Source organism: Puma concolor, chromosome E1 (assembly GCF_028749965.1).
Source record: "Puma concolor isolate L17-30 chromosome E1, mPumCon1.1.hap2, whole genome shotgun sequence".
NCBI lineage: Eukaryota > Metazoa > Chordata > Mammalia > Carnivora > Felidae > Puma > Puma concolor.
The window spans coordinates 3435468-3463093 of record NC_141680.1 but is presented as its reverse complement, the minus strand read 5'-3'; the positions used below and the strand labels follow the sequence as shown (position 1 = coordinate 3463093).

The 27626-nt window shown below is 47.3% G+C and overlaps 1 protein-coding gene across 5 annotated transcripts in view; it reads right to left on the bottom strand.

Moving 5' to 3' along the window:
* NDEL1 (nudE neurodevelopment protein 1 like 1) overlaps window positions 1–27626 on the bottom strand; it is a 100974-nt gene that overhangs the window by 67861 nt on the left and 5487 nt on the right. For 2 of the 5 annotated variants that reach the window (XM_086685985.1, XM_086685986.1), the window contains one exon: window positions 15274–15325. The gene's annotated coding sequence lies outside the window, so the exon portion shown is untranslated. Of the gene's footprint in view, window positions 1–8221; window positions 8407–14780; window positions 14901–15273; window positions 15326–25252; window positions 25325–27626 lie in introns of those variants that run through there. The other 3 variants (XM_086685984.1, XM_086685983.1, XM_086685982.1) reach the window with 3 other exon arrangements.

Below are 27626 nucleotides of genomic sequence, written 5' to 3'. Positions count from 1 at the left end.
AGTTTACTGCCCGAGCTGATGCTACTATAGCATGTCCCCCTCTGGGGTACAATTGCTTCAAAAGACCTATCTGGGACATTTCACGCCAGGAGACCATACTAGGAAATCAGGTACCACATTCTCAATAATTTACTATTATTACACTTCTTTTAAGTCCAAAGCTTCCTCCATAAGCTCACTAATCCCCCAACTTCAATGTTCTCTAATCTTGGTTGCTCACCCAAAGCATTTGGGGCGGGGGGGGGGGGATCTATTCACTTAACTTTGCATGTGGGCTATCTAAAAACTCCAACTGGCCAGAAAATGAAATACCAAGGTCACTGGGCTCACTCTACATTCATAACTAGAGTGTCTTACCTCCTACAACCAACCCCCTCCCAAGTATCCCATTTTATATTCCAGCAATACTGTTCGAAACTGTCTTAACATGACATTCTGTTTCAGATCTGGATGCTCCTCTACCTGGAATGGCTCTCCCGTCCTTGTGCATTTGGAAAGGGTCTCCTTGTCCTTTCAAACCTCGCTGCCATCCCTTCCAGAAAGCCTTTCCTATCCTCACCCAGACAGCACTAAAATCCCCTACACTCCTGTCTACCATTATACCCCACACTTGCTTCCCTGAATATACTTACCACACAGTAATGCATTTGCTTAAACCATCAGGCTGTGCACTGTTCTTATTTCTACCCCAACACAATGCCTGCACAATAGCAAGATACTCAATAATATTAACTAAATTAAACCAAAATTGGATCAACCTAATCCATACTGGGCAGCAAGAACTGAAGACCAGCTTTAGAAGTAAATGAATAGAAACTTGGGGTTGCAGAGAACTTAGGAGTTCACAGAGCACGATCCACTCACAAAGGCTGAGCAAGAAGTCACAAACAGGAAACTCCAACTTCAGGGTGGGTATACCAGACAGGTAGGTACAAGAGTGATTTCTCATGGAATAATAGTAACATATAACTTCACACACTTGGTTTGAGGCCAACTGCAGCGTTCTGTTTCAGTCCAACCTCTCCTAACCACACCACCCAGTATTACTTTGGACATGTTAGTCAATCTCCCGATTATCTGAAATTACCAATCAGCCTAAGAGTTCTCTGAAAACAGATGGATTCTTGACACACTCCGCCTCTCTCATGGCACCGAGCACAATACTTTGCTCAGAGAAAGTACTTAGTGCTTTCTAGCGTTTCCTGAGCAACTGCTACGTGTCAGACATTGTTGAGCACTGGAGAAGTATTGAGTGCACCAAGTGCCCCCTCCTCTAATGCGATCACTCCTCCACGGCACACTTCTGTCTGCGTTACCCTGCTCTTGGAGATGCCCTTATGGCCCAACAGCACATTAAAATGTAAGCTGCACGGAGTGAGGAGTCCTGCTGAGACCGGCTTCCAGGGCTCCAATTCGGCCATTAAACTCCTTAAGCGATATGCTTACCCTCTTAACCGTTTTTTCATCTAATTAGAGTTTGGACTAGCTGACTTAAGGTTTCTTCAAGTAGGTGTACTGACTAGTAAACATTACTGATTAATTTTATAATCCTATCCCTTCATCAAAGCTCCCCATCCCCACTCCATTTTCCCAGTTGTAGGGGCAATCTTATTTGTAGCTACAATATGTAGTGAGGTGTGAATGATGAGGCCAGTCCAGAAGTATCTGTATCCCAAAAGAGTATCTGAAGTCCCTGAAGGCATCACCATGTGCTATCAATAACTCTCGAGAGTTCCTGCCTAAGTCACTGAGGGAAGGGACCTATTTCATATTAACAAGCCAGATGAAGATATAACTTCAGCACACGAGAGCGAGCATCCAAACATGAGGCAACAATCACTGTGTCCTCTGAATGCTCTACGTAAGGTCTTTCCCCAAAACGCCCCAAAAAATGTGGGTTACATTTGAAATCTATGAATTCAGCCCTACAGAAGCTCACAGGCACGGGTCTTCAATTTTGGATAGATGCACTGGTCACTTAAACAATGGCAACCACATACCAATGTGCAATTCAAATATTCGTTTTTTTAATACACAATCCAATAAATTACGGTTTTGCAAAACGTTATGAAGATCAGAGGAACACAAGAAGCAAAGTTTGCTGCTACCTGCTCTAGCTCCGATAAACATCTGCAGAAAAAGGAAAGGTTCCCAGCTAGTTCCTTGAGGGCAGGACCAGTGTCTCATTTATAAATCCCTCCTCCATCACCAGAAACATGCGACACAGTAGAAATTCAACAAATATTCACACTGATTTATAACCTTTCTTTCGTTATTCCCTCTTTACTTTCCAAAGTAATGCTTTCCTTTATTAATATCTAAATTCCTATTCCAGGAATGGCATAAGTAAAAAGATTTGTGAGTTTATTTCTACCATGTATTAAATGGGGATTATAAAACCTATCGTTCTTGGCTAGACAGAATAATCTGTCCAATGCATGCCAAGCCATATTCGTAGTCACTTAAAAGCCTCCAAACAGGCTCCACATCGAAGAATATGGAGCTTATGGGACATACAGGGGACAGCTTTGGAGACACCACCACAAGCTTGCCATCTAAAATGATCACTATCCATGGGGCGCCTGGGTGGCGCAGTCGGTTAAGCGTCCGACTTCAGCCAGGTCACGATCTCGCGGTTCGTGAGTTCGAGCCCCGCGTCAGGCTCTGGGCTGATGGCTCGGAACCTGGAGCCTGTTTCCGATTCTGTGTCTCCCTCTCTCTCTGCCCCTCCCCCGTTCATGCTCTGTCTCTCTCTGTCCCAAAAATAAATAAAAAACGTTGAAAAAAAAAATTTTTTTTTAAAATAAAATGATCACTATCCAGGGGCGCCCGGGTGGCCCAGTCAGTTGAGCGTCCGGCTTCGGCTCAGGTCATGATCTCCCCGCTTGTGAGTTCGAGCCCCGCGTCAGGCTCTGTGCTGACAGCTGGGGGCCTGGAGCCTGCTTGGAATTCTGTGTCTCCCTCTCTCTCTGCCCCACCCCTGCTTGTGCTCTGTCTCTGCCTTTCAAAAATGAATAAACATTTTAAAAAATGTTTTTTAAATAAAAAAATAAAAAATAAATAAAATGATCACCATCCAGCCCTCTGGTCTTAAATATAAATGGACAACCAAGAACCACCAGACAAATGAGAAAACCCAGCGGTGTGAATAAGAAAACCCCAGGACCTACTGAACACAGGGGAAACAGGTAAATTCAGACAATGAGAGAATTTTTTTCTCACATTAAGATCTCAGGGGGGTCACTTCCCACACACTTCCTGAGACAGTTCCACGGGAGAGAGAACCAAGACCTAGGCTGGACAGCAAAGGATACAAGAAACGGTGGCTCCAACGTAGGACTGCAAAGAGAGGTCCCCAGATGAAGCCTAGTCCATCAGGCCAAAGGAGTAACTCAGCCAGATGGACGGCTCCAGAAAAAATGAGGAATCCCAGGTAACAGACCATCTGAGTGGGAAGCTGGAAAAACGTAAGGTTGTGATGAACACACATCACTCCTATGTCTGTAAGAGAAAAAGTAGGAGCACTGGCTGGCTCAGTCAAGGGAGCACGTGACTCTCAGATCTCAGGGTTGTGAGTTCAAGCCCCATGCTGGGGATAGATATTACTTCACATCTTTTTTAAAAAAGAAAAAAAGTAAAAACTTCTGAGAAGTGAAACACACTGTTAGAAAGTCCTAAGCTTTATTTTTTTTTTCCTTTTTTTTTCAACGTTTTTATTTATTTTTGGGACAGAGAGAGACAGAGCATGAATGGGGGAGGGGCAGAGAGAGAGGGAGACACAGAATCGGAAACAGGCTCCAGGCTCCGAGCCATCAGCCCAGAGCCTAACGCGGGGCTCGAACTCACGGACCGCGAGATCGTGACCTGGCTGAAGTCGGACGCTCAACCGACTGCGCCACCCAGGCGCCCCAGAAAGTCCTAAGCTTTATATACATTTTAAAAGATTTCAAGTCTACAATGTTTAATTTGTTGATTTACATTATTTTATGCAAATGAGACAAGTTCCATATTTTATAGCCATCAGTGAAATTCCTATTTTTGCCCTTAAATTTGCCATAACTTTAGGGGCGCCTGGGTGGCTCAGTTGGTTGAGTGTTCGACTTCAGCTCAGGTCATGACCTCAGTTTGTGGGTTTGAGCCCCACATAGGGCTCTGTGCTTGACAGCTCAGAGCCTGGAGTCTGCATCGGACTGTGTCTCCCTCTCTCTCTCTCTCAAAAATAAACAAACATTAAAAAAAAATTGTTTTTGTTTTAATTGCCGTAACTTCTGTGTGTTGCTCCCTTGTAAGGTTCTAGGATTTGGTGAACAAGTTTGTATTATTTTTTAAGCCTTAATTTTGTAGACTTTGAGGATAATACTTCTTCTCAAAGTATTTCTGGTCTTTGTAGCTAATATTCACTTGGCAGCCATCTTCGTCCCTTCAAAATTCACTGCCATGCTTTGGACCTTCTCTAGATTACATACACGCCTTTCTGAAATTGAGTGATGGGTGCCCCCTCAGAATTTCAACATGTTTTTAAGTTTTCAGTACTCTCTCTGCTACGAGACAGCAATTGCTATGGGTCGACTGTGTGGTCCACGGGCTGGAGTCCTTACAGAAGTTCATAATGACCATCAGATGCCGTCCTGGGAAACTGACATTTCTTTGAATGTGTTTTAATGTGGAGTCAATCCTTCTACAGTTGTTTTTAATCTAAAACTGCCAAATCTGAAACTTCTCTGGGGGAGGCTGTTCTGTTGTTCCCGGCCCATTTACACGGGTCTTAAGACCCGAATGTGGTTATGACTTTGAAGGGCACTTAGTAGTGTTCCCTGAGGAATCTCACTATTTACACTTGGGAGTGTGCTATAAAGTACCCATTTGTCCCTGATTTTTGGTTCTTAAATAGGGCCATATTCTTCACAAAACTACCAACGTTTCCATCAGTATTCTCTGGTGACTCAGGTTTTAAATAGACTTTCCTGAGAAACTTCTTGAACGTCTAGCTCTATTTCTTGCGTCCTCCTTGTCCAACTACTTAGTTCAGTGTCAAATAACACTAGCAAAATTAATATGTGTTTTTACTTCACACATGCGTCTCTTATTCTCTTGATTCTTATTTGAACTGAATGTTGACTACGATTTTTGCAATTAGAGGCTGCTTTTACAACGTGCTTATTGGCCCCTGAAACAGTATAATCTACACCTGAAACCTTTTACTAAAGTGACCATCACCTCTTCTGGAACAAACCAATTAAAAACATTTAACCCAGGAACATGGGGTAGAAACAACACAGCATAGTAGCTAAAAGCCCAGATCCCGGAGCCAAACTGCCTGGGTTTGAATCAGACTCCTCTATTCACTCACTGGGTGACCTTGAGCAAGTTACTCAACCACAGTCCCCCAGTTCCTCACCTGTACAATGGGGGTCATAACTAAAATAAGGTTGTTATGAAGATTAAGTGAATTAATATGTGTAAAGTACTTAATACTAGGCCTGGCACATAGTAAATGTAGCATAAATTTTGTTAAATTGTATAAAAAAAAATTGTTCAGTAGTGGACCTTTGAAATACGACCACAAAATAAATGTGCTTCAGAATTTATAACATACAAATGATTCCTTAAAAGTTAATCTCTTCCAGAAGGTATACACACAGTCTGGTGAAACCACCATTACTGAAAACATTTTTAAAACTTCTTTTGGAACAGCCTTGAAGACCTAGATTAGAAACTAAAAAAAACAAAACAGTTACTTCTTTGTGGTCACACCTCATTCTTACTGCTTCCTGATTGGTATTATCCAGTTTTATCATTCTGATTTTATTCACGAGAAATAACCTTTTCCAAAAATCAGAATTTTTACAAATGACGAACACTTGCTACCACTGCCGATATTCAAAAGATCTTCTCAGGGGCTGTAAAGAGGAAGTCGGTTCAGTTTGCCTCAGGTTACAGCGGGAGGATGTGTTTACTGTGTTACTTGAAACTATGTAACTGGAGATACTAAGGCTATACAGAGTTAGCCAATATGGAAAACTACACTGCTAAAAAAAAAAAAAAAAATTTAAAGCTATTAATGACACGTCAATAATCTCAGGAAGCTGCAATCAAAGCTGATAAATTTGTCCTCTCCCCTGCTACCCAAATCTTCCCTCAATGCCGTGTCTCACACAGACAGGGTACAGATCTCAAAAGTATGACAACTTTTACATGGGGGCAACATCATACTGTATGTGACCTTTGGACATCTAGTAACTGACAAATCACCTCATCTGGGTATGAAACAGCCTGTCCAAAATGCTGTACTTACAGAGAACCTACTTTTTGTGCAATGGAATAAGAAAATTCATTTCATGGGATGTTGTCATCTTGTTAATAGTTGTATTAGGGACTTAATGAGATTGAGAGAGTTCTTTTGGAATTCACTATAGGTAATGTGCATGCATTTTAACCAAAATCTTGTACTTCTCCCAAAGGTGACATTTACAGTTTTTGGTGTGTTGTTTTTGTTTGTTTTACTTTTCAAAGCTTATCATAAATATGCTCTCCCTTTCAGGCCTGTCAAACTTCTCCTACCTCACGAAGTGGTCAGGAACTTCTGCCAGAAGTAATTTTAAGCGTCAGTAACTGCATTTATGTTAGCGCGATTTAAAATGAGAATAAAAATAAGTTTTGCAGATGTCGTGAAAGCAAGATCTAAGTTTTTACTGAGGTTCCTACTTACTCTGAATGTCCCTTATCCAACTTCCATTTATTTAACAAACCAAAACAGAACCGAAAAAAGAACAGCTTCGGAAGAGTCAGCCACTGCCACCTGGACCGGGCCAACCTCTAACCAGGGCCAACCCAACTTTCCTCTTGTTACTTATAATCTCTCAGTCGTAGATGTGAATTTTAGTAAAAATTCGGAAGAGAGATCTTGCTCAGCTCTCCGTTGGTTCTCTCCAACCCACGAACTTAAGGCTACATTTTACCGCACTTCGTGATTGAGCGAAGCCACTAATTACTCTGGTTCACAGGTGGAGGATACAAAACGATTAGCCAGCACAACCCACGAACGTTCCAGACAGAGTTAGAATCTTCTCTATGACTGGGCAGCAAGCAGGTAAACGTGCTCAAAAAAAAACAAAAAACAAAAAACAGGTGAATGCACCTTCTCCTAGCTGTCGGCACAGTTTAGACAAGCCAGATTTTCTGCTCTGCTTTCTAGTTGAGAAGGGTATAAAAATCACACACACACAAATGTGATTCCGAGCCCAGAGACGTGTCTACGGCCATACCACCCTGAACACGCTGTGTGATTTCGGAAGCTAAGCAGGGTCGGGCCTGGTTAGTACTTGGAAGGGAGACCGAGCCCAGAGACGTAAATTCTGATCCACACGAAGCCTTCCACCACTTGTAGACTCCAAAGCCCAGGAGAAATCACTTACCACCTACCGCCCTCCACCCCACCTGGGCTCAATGACCCCCCTCGGCCGCCGGGGGTGCTCTCTGTTATCCGGCAAGAACAGAATCAGGCACAACAACGACTGGGCGATGAGGTTCCAAACGGGCAGCAACGAGGGTTCTGAAATGCGTCAGGGCGCTACGGAACTGGGATTTAATCACCAGCGCTCAAAGAACCCTCACTTGCTTGGCAAAACTTAAAAGGTTACTTTGTTGCTAACCACCAAAAAAAAGGGGGGGGGGGGCGAGCACAAGCAACCCAGACACTTTTCCCAACTCCGGGAGGGGCGAGGAGTCACGGCAGTGTCACCCGAGCCCGACGTGGGCTGCTTCCGCTGTCGCCCCCAGCGGGGAGAGGCCACGCGAGCTGGGAATCCGAGCGCACAGCCCTCCAGGACGAAGGGACCTGGGGGGGGGGGGGGGGGCGCGGTGAGGGGAGACTGGGCGCGCCGCTGCCACCTCCGACCCGACCACTCCTAGCGCCACCAGCGCCCCGGCCCCGGTGCCACGTCCCGGCCTGCGTCCGCGCACCCCTCACCCCAGCCCCACAGGCCGCCCTCGGGGGGCCGCACCTCGGACCAGGACGGGCAGGGGGGCAGTTGGAGCGGTTGGAACAGTTACCCCGGACTGGCCGCCCCCAGAGCCCGGGCCCGGCCCGGCGGGGCCTCACAGCCGGCCCGTGGGCCGGGCAGGCTTCCCCCCCACACCCCCACCCCAGGGGACAGGCCTCGGCGCCGCCGCCGCCACCCGGCCCGGCCCCCTCGGGAGCGGCCCCGCACCGCCGGCTCACCTCCAATGTGTCAAAAGCGCATGTTCGCCGCCGCTCGACCGACGTCTCCGCTCCGCTGGCCTGGCCAGGCCCGCCCAGCCGCTCAGCTCCGCTCCCCTCCGCAGCCCAGAGCTCCACTCCGCGCACCTCGGCGCCCGGCTCCTCCCCGACACGTCAGGGGCCGCCCGGCGGGCCGAGGCCATTCTGTGACGCACGGGGCGGGGCCCGGAGCATGCGCGCCAGGGCGCGGACGACCGGGGCGGGGCTGCGGCGGGGACGGCGTCACGAGGAGGGGGCGGGCCGGGCCGGGCGCGCTGACGTCAGGCTGGTGGGGGCGGGGGGAAGAGGGCCTCCGCGCAGGTGACGCCGCGCGCCGCGGTTCCCCCGAGAACATGGTGAGGTTCGGGGAAGTGACGCCCGCAGGGGTGAGACCTTCCTGCCTCCCGGCCTTTCAGCTACCGAGGTCCTTCAAGTATCTTGTGTTTCAGAGCGCTCATTTGTAAGGTGCCTCTCGGCTCAGATTTCACCACCGACCCCACCCGCCGACCCCCGACCACCTAGCAGATTAACAGGGGTATTCTCGTCGTCCTTCCCACTAAGACCTGTGTACTTTTTACGGCACTCCCCACCCCCCACCCCGAAATTGTACACCCGTGCTTGTCTTCCTCCGGCAGATTGTGAAGTTCCAGGAGAACTAGACCCTCCTGTCTTTCTCATCCCAACAGGTGGCTTGGTCCCAGACAGAGTGGGCACTCAAATACACTTGCTAAATAAATGAATGGATTCTTTGAGGGGAATACAAATATATCCACATATATTTTACGTGTCTAAGCGTCGTTTTGTTTGTGTGTTTATGCCTCTGGAGCCCCTGAAGAATGGAATCCTAGGGGACTCGCGAGGGAAGAGGGTTGAGGGGGGCACTCAGCTCAGAAAGGGGGGAAATGAGGATGAGCAACCGCTTGGGGAGTGGAAACTTGAACAGAGCTGTTTCGAAAACAACTCTAGGAACCTTTACTGTATAATGTGCAGTGTAATTATCTCTCTGATGTCAGTACTGCTGGGATAGGATCCTTGGGCTTTTTGGACACAATAATGATGTGAAAGGCCTCAAGGCAAAGGCAAGGTGAGTCTGGGAAGTCCAGCTGTGTTTTGGGGGGAAATGGACATACACTGGAACAATGCAAAATGGATTGTAAGAGGTGTCCAAATAATAAATATTGGAGAAGAGATCAATGGGTTAAGGATGGTACCTTGAGCTAGGCTCGGAAAGCTTCAGGGTTGAAAGATCATGGTATTGGCTGTAAGAGTCGTTCACCTTCATTGTGCCATGTGTGTATACTGATAATTATGCAAAATGTTGATTTGCATACTCCTCACAATGACCCTGCGACATAGGTACTGTTAGTATTCCCACTTTACAAATGAGGAAACAGAGACTCAGCAAAAGCAAAGTTGCCCAAGGTCAGTCAACTAGGAAAAAAAAAAGAGGACTCGAGATCCAAACCCAACTGATCTGGATTGTTTAATTCCAGAAACCACACTGTTACCCCGATTACACAGCCACTCAACTAGGGGGTCTATTAATAATAACTGCTGTTTATTGGGCTAAAGCACTGTGCTAAGTGCTTTCCATCAAATCCCTCCCTCCGTCCACCCAAGCAGCTTGTGAGGCTGGAATTATTACCTTGAGTGTGTATGCTGCAAAACTGAGGGTTTAAAGTAGAGTTTAAACCCAAGCAGGTCTTTGTCCAAGCCCAGTGACCTGGGACACTGCGGAAGCTCTCTCAGGGTCTGGGGCTCTGCTTCCCTGGCTGAAGCTGTGCTCTGACCGATGAGGTCACAGGCAAAGAGCTAATTAAGCAGGCAGACCTTCCTGTGGACCTAGTGCCAAGACAGAGCAGTCCCAGCCCAAGAGGAAAAAATAAAGTCTGCAACTCTTGGCCCCGCCTCCTGGCCCAAGTCCTAGGAAATACACTGAGTCACCTCATGGCAGGCCAGGCCCTACAGAAAATGTTGGCGTCATCTTGCAGGCCACCATCCCATCCTACCCGGTCTGGATCCTGCACCGGTGTTTGTCAGGACTCGTGCATGGGCCCCATCTTAACGAATGGGCTTTGCCTGGCCGGGATCTCGGTAATATCAAAGCCCTTTACTGATCTCCTTCCTCTGTGCTGTTGAGCTTTCTCTCAGGGAGCGGTCAACGACCTTTGCCCCACTCCCTGCTTCCAGTATGCCCATCTAGAGAAAATAAAGAAGCGACGACCGAAAGCAGCCTCTAAAAGCAAACGAAGTTACAAAATCAGCTCTGTGAAGGTAAAAAAGATGAGCGAAGTTGTTCCAGTCTCTACCTTCGTCAACTATCAAGTAGGGGGATGCTGAAGCATGGGTCCCCGTACAAGGTCCCTCTGGGATCGAGCTAAAGGGGTCAATATCACAGTCCTTGAGAGGCTGCACAAACACCCCCACCTTCCCTGCCACCCACACACTCAGAGACTCGGGAAACAGAGGCTGATTTCCACTGCGGGGTAGTGGGGGTTGACCAGTTGCCTCAGGAGAGGTTTAGGACACAAATGTCAACTCCAGCTAATGAGAGTGCTGGACTCCAGCCACATCACACACAAAGGTGACGCGGTGCACACAGGCCTGCCTTGAAAACTCTGAGAAGATGGGGTATATGCAGCCCTTTGTTGAATCAGGTGAGCGGACACCTCAAAATCAAAGGTTTGATTCAGGTGAATCCCTCCATATTTTTGTGGCCGGTATTTTCCGTACCCAGGCTGGGCAAGGGACTCCCGATGGCTAGCTGGTTACTAATGGCCTGCCGGACACATCCACCAGATGTCCCACCACCTCCTCTACCTCCTGCCTACACCCCCAAAACACATCCTCCTTTGGCCCCAGCTGAAATTTTCAAAATGAGTTTCAGGTTTCTGCCAATGACATCCTCACTTTCCCGGTTACTAAGATACAAAGGCCTCATCAAATCACCCTTAATTATCCCCTTCCCCGGCCTCCGTTTTACTCTCGAGGGCACCAAACCCAAAAGACTCCCTCAAATCCATTTTCCCACTATTTTCTCCCTGGATCTCCCCAGTGCAGAGTCTCCTGTGTCTCTGCCCCCTCCCTTCCCAGACTTCTCTCCCTTGAATTTCGTCTTGTTCCAGCCCATCAGAATCATCTTTCTAAAATCCCTCCGTGTACAGAGCACCACTGCCTCCAAAGCTTGTTTCAGCATCCTGTTGCCTTTGTGGTCAAGTACAAGGCCTTCCCAAAGCAACTCCAACCCACTTCTACTGTCGACTTCCTACAGTTCACCTAGACCCTCCACTATGTCCCCCAAACAGCTCCCTGCCTCTCTGAGCCTTTATTTATTTTGAGAGAGAGAGAGAGAGAGAAAGAGAAGCAGAGGGAGGAGAGAGAATCCCAAACAGGCTCCACACTATCAGCACAGAGTGTGACACGGGGCTTGATCCCACAAACCGCAACTCCATGACCCGAGCTGAAATCAAGAGTCAGATGCTCAACTGACTGAGCCATCCAGGCACCCCTCTCTGGGCTTTTATTTGACTCCCACTGCCCTGCATGTGACTGATGCTCTCTAGACTTGGCCAGCCCACCTTCCTCTCTGCCTTTGGAAGTCTCATTCATGTGCCACCTCCTCCAAGAAGCCTTCCCTGAATACCTAAAGCCCCAAAATGAATGCTCCTTCCTCTGAGTTCAAGTAAAACCTCACATAGTTCGCAGGGGACTTACTGAACACAGCTTTTTGGTCATAGAGGTGTCTGAGCTCCCCACAAAGAACCAAAGCTCACCGGCCACAGCGACAATATTGATTGTCCTACTATCCCCCAGCAACAGGCATTTAGCAAACACTCAATTCAATGTGCTTTAATTAAAAGTGAAAGAATGGGGCGCCTGGGTGGCGCAGTCGGTTAAGCGTCCGACTTCAGCCAGGTCACGATCTCGCGGTCCGTGAGTTCGAGCCCCGCGTCAGGCTCTGGGCTGATGGCTCGGAGCCTGGAGCCTGTTTCCGATTCTGTGTCTCCCTCTCTCTCTGCCCCTCCCCCGTTCATGCTCTGTCTCTCTCTGTCCCTAAAAAAATAAATAAACGTTGAAAAAAAAAATTTTAAAGTGAAAGAATGAATCAATAGTTTGGTGGCTATAACTCCAAATGCAAGACAGACAGCACATTCTGGAAAATGCCCCAAATTCTGAGAAGAAAATACATTATACAAAGCTTCACTAGTATACAAGGCTCAACTTAGGTGATGTCAGGTTACAAAGGAATTGGACTCCAAGTCGGGGGCAATTATGACTTTTCTGTAGCCCAAATCTTCTTTTTAACTTTTTAATGTTTATTTATATTTGAGAGAGAGAGAGACACACACACACACACACACACACACACACACACACACACAGAGCATGAGCAGGGGAGGGGCAGAGAGAGAGAGGGAGACACAGAATCGGAAGCAGGCTCCAGGCTCTGAGCTGTCAGCACAGAGCCCGACGCGGGGCTCAAACTCAGAAATGGCAAGATCATGACCTGAGCCAAAGTGGGAGGCTTAACCGACTGAGCCCCCCACATGCCCCTGTAGCCCAAATCTTAAACCCAGCCTATAGTACCTACAATCCCCTTAATATGGTTATTAAGAATAACCATAATAATAATAGGGGATTTTATTTAAAAATTATACTCTTGGATACTCAAGGTGAGGAGTAGCTTTCTAGAAGGTGGCAAGTCTTTCATTCATCAGCTCTGAGTGTAGTGCTTGCTCTGTTCTAGGCCTTGGGGATTCAACCACATCACTCTAAAAAGCACACCCACCCCCACCCCCACGGAGTTTCTATTCTAATGGGGAAGACAGACAATAAGCAAGCAGACAAATTTATTTCTGTCAGATCACGACAGGTGCTGTGAAGAAACATACCCAGGGTGGGAGGATGCGGTGTGGCAGGGGCTGGTCCCTGAGTGAATATAGGGTTTGATGTCACAGGATTGATTGCCTTCCTCCATAAAATTGTCAAGGCCCTTAAGATAAAGGGCTGCTATGGGGCGCCTGGGTGGCGCAGTCGGTTAAGCGTCCGACTTCAGCCAGGTCACGATCTCGCGGTCCGTGAGTTCAAGCCCCGCGTCGGGCTCTGGGCAGATGGCTCAGAGCCTGGAGCCTGTTTCTGATTCTGTGTCTCCCTCTCTCTCTGCCCCTCCCCCGTTCATGCTCTGTCTCTCTCTGTCCCAAAAATAAATAAACATTGAAAAAAAAAAAAAGATAAAGGGCTGCTATATAAAATGCAACAGAGATATGAAAATAAAAACGTCATAATATATGCAAATGCCTTGAATAGAGAAGTTTATCTTACTTTCTGGCCTACTAAAGTGGGGCATTCAATAAATATTGGTTGGAGGGGCGCCTGGGTGGTTCAGTTGGTTGGTCCAACTCTTGATTTCGGCTCAGGTCATGATCTCACGGTTCGTGAGTTTGAGCCCCGCCCCTGTGCTTGGGATCTTTGCGCCCCTCCCCCCCCTTCAAAATAAACTTAATTTTTAAAAATGTTTTACATAAATAAAAATTGGTTGGCTGCATGACTGCTAAGGGGTCTGCAGAATGCGCAGCCTTCAACCAGATAAGTTCCCTCAAGATAAGGGATGGTAACCAGTTTACGTTTGATTCAAAAATGCTCCCTTCTGGGGCGCCTGGGTGGCGCAGTCGGTTAAGCGTCCGACTTCAGCCAGGTCACGATCTCGCGGTCCGGGAGTTCGAGCCCCGCGTCGGGCTCTGGGCTGATGGCTCAGAGCCTGGAGCCTGTTTCCGATTCTGTGTCTCCCTCTCTCTCTGCCCCTCCCCCGTTCATGCTCTGTCTCTCTCTGTCCCAAAAATAAATAAACGTTGAAAAAAAAAATTAAAAAAATATATATATATATCAAAAATGCTCCCTTCTGGTTGGTCCTTGACCCTGGAGCCCCAACAGCTGAGCCCGAGGTAATCCTGCACCACCTTGAAGACAAGAGGAAATTCCTTTGTTGCCTTTCTTGCATCCTCAGTAGCTTCTAGAACAAACAGTGCTCGCCAACCACACAAAGCCACTGGGCCTTCCAAACCTCAGCTCTGCTGTCTGAATCTCTGTCCCCTAAATTCCAAACTCCAGGCGTCTGTGAATCCACGGAAAGACAGGGATTGGGTATGATGACTTTGCTCTGGTTTAGGTTCCCAACGCCCTTGCTGCTCCTTCCCTTTCCACTGTGTCTAAGAATGCCACCTGCTTCCGGCTGGAGGACCACATGTCTCCAGGGCCCCCCACCCTCCGCAGGCCTCCGGGCTGGCTTGCTAAGAAGTGGCCCCGTGCAGGTGAGAAAGAGGACAATTCAGGTTGAGGTTGAAACAGGCCTTCCTGTCAGAGTCCAGCTCTGGTGCCTGGAGGGAAAGGGCCCTCGTCCTTATCTGGGGTGGGGTAAACTGAGGCTTGAAGAGTCTTTGCTTAGCCTCCCTCACCCTCCCCCCCACCATTAATGGAACCTGATACCCTGCCACATTGCCATGAATCTCTTGGAACTGCCCCCATTTCTTCCCCAGCAACCTACCTGAACGGCGGACTTCCTCCCATTCTGGAACCATCTAGAGCCTCCTGGTTTTCCTGGCTTCAGAGCCTCCCCCTGCCATCCAAGCCTCTGTCTTCACTGTCAGCCCCGGCTCCCACCCAGCCCTTTGTGTCACCGCCCACACCCCAGAGCGCCAGCTGCCTACACAGAGAAGGATGATACCACACTCTTAATTGCTAGCTTGGGTAACACCTGGCAACCCCAAGGGCTGTTGACATCACACCTACATAAACAGTGTGACTGTCCCCAGACAGAAGCAATACCTGCTCACATACCTTTACAGAGGCAAAGTGGCGCTGGTTTTGCTCACTCCCAAACCATTCTGATGAAACGACGGGACTTTAAGGAAATGGGAGTGTTTCTTACCAACCTGTGCTGATTGTACCAGCCAATTTCAGCCAAAACCCATCCCCAGGGAAGCCAGTGAGTCAAAGTTACCCAGACGGGACGGAATGGCCGTTCAATAAATACTTACCGAGTGCCTGTCCTGTTCTGGGCTCCAGGAAGAGAGCAGGTCATGAAACAACCTTACAGAAAAGAAAGGAAACAGAAAAGAAACATTAGCATGTCGGGGTAGTGAAGGATACTGAGAAGAAACGAATAGGCTAGAACTTTTCAGTGTTTTTATATTTAGGGTGGCATTTAGGGCGACACCTGGCACGGAGCAGGCACTTAACGTTTGCTGAATGGAGAAATAACCTTGCAACGAATGTTCTTAAGTTCTAACATATTTTCATTGCTCTCTGCTGCTAAGCACTTCCCCTTTTTTCTTCCTTTTTGTCGAAGCAGTCTTACCATTTAGAACTCCGATAAAGAACTCTACCATAAAAAAAAAAAAAAAAGACTAACAAGAAGCAGTTGACAAAATTTAAAAACTCAGGCAGCTAACACACATATCGTATTTCCACCTTGCTCCTAATCAAACACATTCCAAGTAGAACAGCATGTGTGCAAGCAGGGGAGGGGCAGAGAGAGCAGGGGACAGAGGATCCACAGAGGGCTCTGCGCTGACAGCCCCAAGCGGGGCTCAAACTCACCAACTGTGAGATCATGACCTGAGCTGAAGTCGGACACTTAACGGACTGAACCACCCAGATACTTTTCGGTACTTTTTAACCAAAAGTAATTAAATGTATATTTTTTATTAAAAAAAAAAAAAAAAAAAACGCATCCAAACTCAAAGCAAGATAATTTGCTCGAAATTCTTAAGTCTGTGGCTTTTAGGACCTTTTTAAACTCCAGCCTTGAAGCCAAGCCACTCTCTCAGATACAAGAGCCAACGTGGACACGCTGGAGTAAGTTTCAACAGGAAGGCTCCCACTTGCATAGCACAGATCACAAGAATTAATTTCTTCTGCTAGGGCTCCCTAATTAGCCCCGTCTGATGGGGTTCCCTCCCATAAACGTAAGTTCTGCAGAAGTCTAGTTTCCACCCTACAATCTTTTTTTTAACAAAATTTTTTAATATTTATTTATTTTTCAGAAAGAAAGAGACAGAGCATGAGCAGGGGAGGGGCGGAGAGAGAGGGAGACACAGAATCCCAAGCAGGCTCCAGGCTCTGAGATGTCAGCTCAGAGCCTGACGCAGGGCCTGAACCCACCAACCACGAGATCATGACCTGAGCCAAAGTCAGATGCTTAACCCACCGAGCTCCCCAGGCGCCCCTCAACCCTACAATCTTTTCAACTTCATATCTTCTAAACACCTGTTAACTGACAACGTAATGATATTTGGGATTTTGAATGGTAGAACTATCTTGGAGGTCAACTATCGCTAACTTGGAATATCAGGATTGCTTTTCTGCAGCTCACGTATCTGGAGGCCACTGTCTCAATAAAGGGGAACAATACCCTGACCGTTGACGGTTATACCCTAACCTGAGTCCATGGGATCTCGGAGGACATTTCACACTAGCCTTTGTCGATTCCTACTCAGTATAATATGGGAACAGGTCTCCATGTCTACTTTGAAAATTACAAAAGGGAGGGGCGCCTGGGTGGCGCAGTCGGTTAAGCGTCCGACTTCAGCCAGGTCACGATCTCGCGGTCCGTGAGTTCGAGCCCCGCGTCGGGCTCTGGGCTGATGGCTCAGAGCCTGGAGCCTGTTTCCGATTCTGTGTCTCCCTCTCTCTCTGCCCCTCCCCCGTTCATGCTCTGTCTCTCTCTGTCCCAAAAATAATAAATAAACGTTAAAAAAAAAAAAAAAGAAAAAAAAAGAAAATTACAAAAGGGGGTTTTGTGGGTTTTGAGGCGCTGTGACAGCAAGAGGCCCGGACAAATGCAAAAGGTGGTCAAGGGTGGCAAGACCCACCCCCCACCCCCAGCCAGAGGGGAGGCCCCGCCCCTCCTCAGGGCTCCCCACCCTGGTGTGAGAGCCCAGTCAGCCTCTGCCTGGAGCCCTTCCCAACCACCGCCTTAGGAATTCAGGAATGTATTCCCCTTGGCCAAATCAGCCCTATCACATTTGATTTTGCTCATTACTTCCCTTCTCGGAGCCTCAGTTTCTTCCTCTGTAAAACGAGCAGGTTGAACCCGATGACACTCGCTGTCAGTGCCTGAGAGTCAGGATGGAGGTCCCAAGCACCCTCTCTGGGGGACCTGAGGTCTCTGCCTCTCCTTGGCCAGTCTGCCCTACAGTCATTCCTAGGTCAGTGGGGGCAGGTCGTATTCTTGTCACGCTCCTTTGCGATGCCCTGGGGAGTCCCTGAACTTGCCGAGAGAACTATCTAAAGTCTGGTGTTTTCGTCTCCTGTGGCCGCTGCCACTAATTACCACAAGCTTTCCGTGGCTTAAAACAACACAAGTGAGGGGCGCCTGGGTGGCGCAGTCGGTTAAGCGTCCGACTTCAGCCAGGTCACGATCTCGCGGTCTGTGAGTTCGAGCCCCGCGTCAGGCTCTGGGCTGATGGCTCAGAGCCTGGAGCCTGTTTCTGATTCTGTGTCTCCCTCTCTCTCTGCCCCTCCCCCGTTCATGCTCTGTCTCTCTCTGTCCCAAAAATAAATAAACGTTGAAAAAAAAAATTTAAAAAAAAAAAAACAACACAAGTGCGTGTGCTCTCCTACAGTTCTTGCCCAAAATGGGACCTACAGGAGGCAATCAACGTGTCAACGTGTCGGCAGGGGCTGGTTCCTGCTGGAGGCTCCAGGGGAGCATGGGTTCTGGCCACTCCCAGCGACTAGAGACCTCAGGGCTTCTGAGCTCTTGACCGTCTTCTCCAGCAGCTGTTTCTGGGGTCACAGTGTCTGATTTTGCCACACACACACACACACACACACACACACACACACACACGGCTTGCTCTCCTGAGGACTCTTTCGATTCCGTGTGACCCACCCAGATATCCCAGAATAATCTCCCCTTTTCAAAAGCCTTACCCACATCTGCAAGGCCCTTTTTGCCCTAGAAGGTAACACAGTCACGGGCTCTGGAGGTTAAGGATGTGGACAGCTTTGGGGCACTGTTTTTCTAGCTGCCACAAACCATGTTCTCTGACTTCGGCTCAGGTCATGATCTCACGGTTCGTGAGTTCAAGCCCCGCGTCGGGCTCTGTGCTGACAGCTCAGAGCCTGGAGCCTGCTTCGGATTCTGCGTCTCCCTCTCCCTCTCTGCCCCTTCCCTGCTTGTGCTCTCTCTTTCTCTCTCTCCCTCAAAAATAAACATTAAAAAAATTAAAAATAAAAAAATAAGATAAAATACCAAGTGTCTGTGTCTGTACCATATAACATCACTTTGCAGGCCACCAGTCATACAAAGCCCATCCGTTGGGGGACAAAAATAGAATCCGGCCTGCTGGCTTTACAGAAGAGGGTGATTTGTCCAAGAGCGCACAGCAGCAAAGAGCAAAATTTCAGCAACACCCACAACCTCTCTCCCCCGTCTCCGTGCTCATTAATCACAACTTGAAAGCATGTCAACGTCTTCTGAATAGCACTCCCACATTGGTGATTCATATCGTCTAATACTCAGGTCCCCTTCGGTTACACTCCTGGGTATTTTATATTTAGAAAGTGGAGCGTCCTATGGCTTCCCCTGTCGACCAACATTCCTGGCATCCTATTCATCTGTGTTAAACAGCTGCGTGTTAACTTGGTGCACATTTGGACAGCACCCAAGCGCCGAGGAAGAATGAGCTGAAAACGGAGGTCAGTGGCCAGTGGTGACCTTGGACTGCGCTCCCTGGAGTCTGTCCCGGCTGCAGGCTGGACCTCAAAAACCACTTTAGAGAAGACAGCATTGCTTTCCATACGCACAGCGTGGGATGATATAATTACTCTCCTCTTATATAACAATCGGCGTGCGAGAAGCAATAAAAATAGCTTTCATTTATTGGATACTCGGTATGGGACAGGCCCTGTGATAAGTACCTGCCAAACATCCATTCACAGCAACTCTGTGAAGTAGCTCTTCGTGTCCCCACTTTACAGATGAGAAAACCAAGTCTCAGAGAAGTTAAGCAACTTGTCCGGATCACAGGGCAGGCATGACAAAGTCTGTATTCATACAGCCTCTGAAGACATGAGAGAACAAAGAAATCCACCTGAGATGAGGAGGAAGAGTGGAGAACCAGAAAGGCTGGGCAAGCTGCCCGAGGACACACAGCTAACAGGATTCAGGATTCCTCAACGCCCAGACCAGTTCATTCTTTCCGATTTTCTCTCTTAAGCTGCTATTTCTTGGATGATTTCTTCAGACACCTGCCTGCTCTGCTTCCGTGTTCTCATCACTCACAAACATCAGTCCTCCCTGGTGCTTTTGTCCCTCTATCATCTTCCCTCGAGTTGAAAGCTGTGGAGAAATCTAATGAGAACCGCAAAGTGACCCTTTAGCTCTTCCTCTGACCCATGGAAAGAAAAAAAAAAAGATAGAAAGTGCTAGAAAATCTCTGCGAGTCTGTATTCACCGATTTGGAATTAGTAATTATTTAACCAGAAAAGGATTAAACTTTACCTTTCTTCTTTCCTCCCCCAAAAAAAAAAACAGATTGCTGAGCAGATAACACAGTGGGAACACGGTTAAATGGGGTCATGATCAAAAGGGAAGCCTGTTAATGAAAATTTTAACCCAAAAGAACCTAAATGCCCATCAGTAGGGTATGATCATATATCCACACAATGGGCACCTGGAAGGCTCAGTCAGTTGAGCGTCCAACTCTTGATTTAGGCTCAGGTCATGATCCTAGTGTCGTGGGATCAAGCCCTGCATCGGGCCCCACGCTGAGCATGGAACCTGCTTAGGATTCCCTCTCTCTCTCCCCCACTCAACGCGCACTCTCTCTCTAAAATAAAATAAAATAAAATAAAATAAAATAAAATAAAATAAAATAAAATTCCTCCCAAAATAAAATAAAAATATATCCACACAATGGAGTATCATGTTACCACTAACGATGAGGTCATAGGACAACGTATCATAATATGAGGACAAATTAGGATTAGTAAGTCAAAAGCATGACTACAAATTAAGATGACTCTGCTTTTATTTTTGTAAGTACATGGCTATAGAAAAATCGATTTATATTTTCTTTTTTTGTGCATACCTGTATTTTCCAAATTTTCTACAGCAAATACAGATTTCTTTCTTAATCCAAGGAAGGGAAAAAATATCATTAAAAATTAGAATAACAATGAGATATAACTTTCTGCTAATCAGATTAGAAAACTGTAAAAGAAATGATAATGTGGGAGCCCGGGTGGCTCAGTCTGTTAAGCATCCAACTTTGGCTCAGGTCATGATCTCACAGTTTGTGGGTTCGAGCCCCGTGTCAGGTTCTGTGCTGACAGCTCAGAGCCCGGAGCCTGCTTCGGATTCTGTGTCTCCCTCTCTCTCTGCCCCTCCCCAACTTGTACTCGCTCACTCTCTCAAAAATAAAATAAACTTTTAAAAAATGTTTAAAGAAATAATAAGATAAAATAAATGATAATACTCAGTGCTGCTAAAGTATGAGAAAGCCAGGGTGCCTGAGTGGGCTCAGTCAGTTGAGTGTCCAGCTCTTGATTTCAGCTCAGGTCATGATCCCAGTGTCGTGGGATCAAGCCCCACATGGGGCTAAGATTCTTTCTCTCTGTCTCCCTCTTCCCCTCACCCCCACTCATGTGTGCTCTCTCTCAAATAAAAAAAGAAAAAAGTATGAGAAAGCCAATGCTCTTGTACAACACTGGTCAGAGTGCAAATATAACTATCACAGTTACCAGGATGGACTGATTACTTGTATCTTTACTTCCTCTTGAAACACCACAACAAAGACAGGACAAGAATCCTAAAAGGCAGAAATCCACCAGGACAGCAGGACAGGGCACAGAAGAGGAGACAACGGTGGACACAAGATGTTACCAGAATCTGGGGAGATGGAAGGTAGATTGGTGAGTGGTAGCTGTTGGAGTGGATCAGAGAAGTCTGGAAACTGAATGCCAACCAGAAGCAAGCAGTGTTGTGCCTCTGTCCTACCGACCGTCTCAAGAATTGGAGGTGACAGCTTATGTCAGAAGGTGATGTGGGGTGGGGCTAAAAACAGGAAGATCTGTTGAAAGTACAGCGTGTTTACAAAACACTCAGAGGCTGATTTCACAGCCCAGGCAATTGATAAGCCAAGGTATTTATCTTTCCCACCCTAGCAGGAGGAGGACATTTATTCTCTGGAGAAACTAAACCAGAGAAGCTCCAGACCAGAGGGCAAGGCTTAGTCACCATACCACAAAGAGAAGGGAGATAGAGGGAGGGCAGATCCTTCAAAGGCTGCATATTGAATGATGAGATCCCAGCTTCCTTCCCCTGACAGCCCCCCAAGAATGCCTACAGCCTAGCTTGTATCCTCCAGGCAGGAGATCAGAGACTCTCTCTCAACAGAACCCAACTGGCTCCAGAGAGGTCTCCCAACCACAGCACCTGGTCTGCCCACCAGATTGCCTCAGGGAGAGGCCCAACAGCCAACAGGATCCTCCACCCAATCCCTCCCCCCACACCCACACGGAGCCTCCAATCAGCTTCTAGTTCCTTGATCATAAAAATGAACATTTAGCAAGGAACCCACAAACATTTGAGAAAGCCTCCAATATAAAAGATAGAACAAAATCACACAAAGGAAACAGGAGTAGTAGATACAATGGAGGGAGCAGAGATAAAACAGAAAAAGAAAATTTATCCTTACCTTTAATGTTTATTTATTTTTGAGAGAGAGAGAGAGAGAGGCAGAGAGAGAGAGAGGGAGAGACAGAATCCAAAGCAGGTTCCGGGCTCTGAGCTGTCAGCACAGAGCCCAATGTGGGGCTTGAACCCACCAACTGTGAGATCATGACCTGAGCCAAAGTTGGATGCTTAACTGACGGAGACACCCCGGAACCCCAAAAAGAAAGGCTTTAATATCTTCAGAGAAATAAAGATATCATCACATCCATAAAACAAGAACGTGGTGCTACAAAAAAGGAGCAAGACAAGAACCTTTTTTTTTTAAATGAGGGTTGAAATTAAAATATGCAGTTTAAAAAAAGATGGCAACAGAGATGATCCGATGTGTCTGTTCCTAATGAGAAAATGTAAAAGCCCTGTTGGAGGGGAATCAGTGAGACATATGTTAAAACTAAGAAAACAAAAAACTGAAGCAACCGTCAACTCCAGGGGGGAGAAATTAAACAAAAGGAAAGAAATAGTAACAATAAACTAGACAGCTCTGAGAACAATACTTACATAGTTATGGCATAACATACTTCTATAATGTAAACTGAACACTGATTTAACCAAAATTTGTGATATAACCATACCGGGAAGATGTGGGAGCAATGATATAGATAGGGTGATGTATCCTTACCTTTCGGAATAAGTAAATAAATAATGACTACAGTAGAAAAAAAGAACAGCCATACAACCACTTTAGAAACAACAAAAATAATTGCTAGTGTTTATGTCTGGTAGGCAGAACTTGGAAGTGGGAAGATGAGACAGGAAAACGCTATTTTTTTTTATTGTGCGGCTTTAATAAAAAAAATGTAAATAAATAAAAAGTATGACATTTGTTAGAGGAATTTGGATGAATGAATTAAGACTATAAATATATGCATAACCTTTCATCCAGCAGTCAATTTGTAAGAATTTATACTAAGGAAATAATAGGGCTAATATGCAAAGATGTATGTTCAATGGTGGTTGCTGGAGAATTGTTTCTTATTATACCAATAAATAGGAAATAGCCTAAACATCCATTGGTAGAAACTGAGTTAATAAATTATGGTATGTCCACACACTGGAATACTACACAGCTGTTAAGAAAGACAAGCTAGAGGGGCGCCCGGGTGGCTCAGGTGATTAAGTGTCTGACTCCTGATTTCGGCTCAGGTCATGGGTTCCTGGGATAGAGCCATGCATCAGTCTCTGTGCTGACAGCACAGAACCTACTTGGGATTCTCTCTCTCCCTCATTATCTGCCCCTCCCCACATACACACTCTGTCTTACTCATTCAAAATAATTAAATTAGGGGCGCCTGGGTGGCGCAGTCGGTTAAGCGTCCGACTTCAGCCAGGTCACGATCTCGCGGTCCGGGAGTTCGAGCCCCGCGTCGGACTCTGGGCTGATGGCTCAGAGCCTGGAGCCTGTTTCCGATTCTGTGTCTCCCTCTCTCTCTGCCCCTCCCCCGTTCATGCTCTGTCTCTCTCTGTCCCAAAAATAAAATAAACGTTGAAAAAAAAAAAAAATTTAAAAAAAAAAATTAAAAAAAAAAAAAAAACAAAATAATTAAATTAAATAAATAAATAAATAAATAAATAAATAAATAAACATTAAAAAAAGACAGACAAGATAGATATTTATAAACTAACATGAGGGGTACCTGGGTGGCTCAGTCGGTTGAGCATCCGAATTTGGCTCAAGTCATGATCTCGTGGTTTCATGGGTTCGAGCCCAGCATCAGGCTCTGTGCTGACAGCTCAGAGCCTGGAGCCTGTTTCAGATTCTGTGTCTCCCAACCCCTGTCTGCCCCTCCCTGACTCTAGTGCTCTGTCTCCCTCTGTCTTTCAAAACTAAATAAATGTTAAAAAAAAAAAAATTTTTTAAACTAACATGAGATGATACTCAAGTGATATTATTAAAGGAGAACAGGTTAAAGGACAGTAAATAGAGTTGGACATAAGAAATATTTATTGTAGAAGTCTAGTTAATTTCCAGAATATAGAATATAAGAACTCCTATAACTCAACAACAACAACAACAACAACTCAATTGAGAACTGTGTGAAAGGGGCGCCTGGGTGGCTCAGTTGGTTGAGTGTCCGACTTCAGCTCAGGTCATGGGTTTGTGGGTTTGAGCCCCTGCATCAGGCTCTGTACTGACAGCTCACAGCCTGAAGCCAGCTTTGGATTCTTTGTCTCCCTCTCTCTCTGCCCCTCCCCTGCTTGCATTCTCTTTCTCGCAAGAATAAACATTAAAATTGTTTTTTAATTTTTTTTAGTCTAGAAATCTATACGCCAAAAATGTCCATAGTCATCTTTGGGGATGGAATCATGCAAAAACTTTCACTTTCTCTGTATTATTGGGGTTTATAGCAACTATCATACCAGTTAAAAAAAAAAAAGGTCTAGTTCCATTTAGAAAATGAAATAAAAGTAGGGGCATCTGGGTGGCTCAGTCGGTAAAGTGTCTGACTTGTGATTTCTGCTCAGGTCATGATCCCATGATTTGTGGGTTTGAGCCCCAAGTCGGGCTCTGTGCTGTGCTGACAGCATGTAGCCTGCTTTGGATTCTCTCTCTCTCTCTCTCTCTCTCTCTCACTTTACCCTGCTTGCACTCTCTTTCATAATAAATAAATAAACTTTAAAATTAAAAAAAAAAAAAAACGAACTAAAAGTAACCTCAAGTCCTGAAGGATATCATCTTACAGTTTACAAAACACTTTCGTCATCATCGTCCTGCTTCAGCATCACAGAAATCCCACAAAATAGAGACACCGTGTCATTCCGTAGACGAGAAAACAGGTTCATGGGCTCGGAGAAATCTACCCATGAGTGAGACAAGGAGCCAGGATTCGTGGCAATCTCCTAACTTGGTCAGCTCAGTGTGATTTTTAAGTATCACAGGGACCGTGTCTCAGTCAGTCCCAGATAAACCTGTCTGAACCCCGGAAACTCTCTCTGCACCCCAGGAAGAAGCTACCCGGGCAGCCCAGGAAATAGAAAAACAAATCAAGGGATTTGGGGGAGACGTGGACAGGCAGTGTGGTTTCAGGAAGCCACCCAAGCAAAACTCTCGCCTCACGGCCAGAGAAATAACCAGCTTCACATACTGACCTCAGCCTTTGACAGCTCCCCCCAACCCCAACCATGGACGAAGACCGTCCGCAGACCACCAGGACCCCTCGCCCCTGGTGTCCACCCTCCCCTGGCCCAGAACTTCTCTGATCACACTCTCCCACCCCCCACCCCCGACCCCACCCCGCCTCCTGCGCCCTACCCTCCCAGTAGCAGGACGGTACCTGGTCCTGTGTCCCAGGGCTCACCGATCAGACCAAGAGCAGCACGCTTGGGGGTGCGGGGGGGGGGGGGGGAGGAGGGGAGGGACGGGCTGGACCCGCTGAAACAAAGCGGAAGTCAACAGGAAGCGTGAGAATCACCTTTTGACAGAGGCACACGGGCACAGGAAGTGGGTTGTGGCCTGAAGGCTGGGGCCTGGCATCTGGAAGTGACCTTCCACCTTCCCTGGCCTCTGAGGAAGGGAAGAGAGAGATCAAGCCTCGCTTACCTCCTCGGCCACACTTTTTCACGGCTCCCCATTTTCACTACGCACGCATGCATGCCCCCGTCCCCGTGTTTGGACGGACCGGAAGGGCAGGGGAAAGGCTGTCACTCACTAAGGACGGGAGACGCGCAGAACACGGGAGAGGGTGAAGTCAGACTTGGGGGTCCGAGTCTCACTTTCCCCATCTACGAAATGGGGGTGATTCCAGCGCTGGCCTCACAGGTCATGTGTGCAGCAGGCTTCACGTAGGTCCCCTGGAGTCCCTTCAGTGGGTGCTGGTGTCCTCCCTCCTCTCTGCCTCTCCAGACCTGCCCCCACTCCTCAATCATGACCAGATCAGACCACCCCTGGTCTGGGGACTCACCCTGAACGCTGCCTGCAGGCCTCACGTATCATTTAGTCGCACCATATGGGAGAAGCACTTTTTTTTTTTTAATTGTTTATGTATTTGTTTTGAGACAGAGAGAGAGAGAGCAGGGGAGGGGCAGAGAGACTGAGAATCCCAAGCGGGCTCTGTGCTGTCAGCGCAGAGCCCAACAGGGGGCTCAGTCTCGCAAACCGTGGTATCATGACCTGAGCCAAAATCAAGAATCCGATGCTCAACCGAATGAGCCACCCAGATGCCCCTCTGCATCATTTTTAAGAATCACTACTGAGGCCCTATACTGACCATTCCTTTCCCGGGGTGATGTGTGACCTCCCCGGGGTCACCCAGTGAGGGTAGAGGCTGCATGGATCTGTCTCTGTATCCCCAGGAACATTCAGCAGAACGCTAGAAGTTAATCCATAAGTGTCGCGAATCTTCCAGATGCTATGGAAACACCACCGTATTTAAAGTGCGCAGGTAAACTCAGGAGCCTGGGCTGAGGACCCCACACCAGTGGGCAGGAGGCTGTGGCAAAGCCCTACATGAGGGCAGGACCAGGGCAAGCCTTGGCTCCTCTTAGCGCCTCTCTCACAACCCCCGAAAGCCCTAAAGATGTGAAATGGGCAATAAACCAAAGCTTGATGTGCCAGGAAGTCTAGCTCCTACCCACCCTATCCATTTCCAGAAGGATCCCTGCTGAGCCCGAAGTAATGCTCAAATCCCCCTCAAAAGCAATTCTTAGACTTGTCACCAGATCAGGAGACCAGCCCTCCTCCCAGCTCTCTGTCCTCACCTCCCAAAACTCCTTCTTTTCAGATGATGACACCTTCTTCAAGATTACTCCCTCCAATGTACCAGTCCCCAGGGTGCCCACCTAGCTTATTCTTTTTTTAAAGTTTATTTATCTTTGAGAGGGAAAGAGAGACAAAGCAGAAGCAGGGGAGGGGCAGAGAGATAAGGAGACACAGAATCTGAAGAAGGCTCCAGGCTCCGAGCAAGTGTTCAGCACAGAGCCCGACATGGGGCTCGAACCCACGAACCGTGAGATCATGACCTGAGCCAAAGTCGGTCACTTAACCAACTGAGCCACCCAGGCGCCCCTCTTCCCACTTTTTTAAGTTGCTATTTTTAAATAATCTCTCCGCCCAACATGGGACTTGAACTTCCAACCCTGAGATCAAGAGTTGCGTGCTCTTCCGGCTGAGCCAGCCAAGCACCCCTCTTCCCATCGTACAGACGAGGAAACTGAGACCCAAAGAGGCCACACAGCTTGCCTAAGGTCACACAGTAAGTGGACTCACACTCAAACTTGCGTTGCAGACATTTCAATGACAAAATAAAACAAATAAAATCTTAAATTAAAAAAAAAAAAACTTGTATTTTCACGAGGGAACCCGTTAGTTGGTTTATCAAAGTTTTCAACCCACAGCGCTCTAAATTGAACAGATGGCACTATACAGCCACAGAGAAAGCAAACATATAGGGGGGGGAAAAAACAACAACACCCTTACAGGGTTCTTGATCTTGGGGGATTCACCGCTGGAGGAAGCACAGAGCCAAAACGTTAGGGCTCAAGGTTCCCCCTGCCTCAGTTTCCACTTCCTAGGTGCTCAAGCAAGATCTTGGCCCTCCAAGTCTGGATGGCAACAACACATCTTTAGAGCGCCACCTGCTGGTTGTGTTTAGGTATTCATGATACGTTTCATCCCCCTCCAGAGAGCCCCAGCTCAGGGTCTGCTGCGGG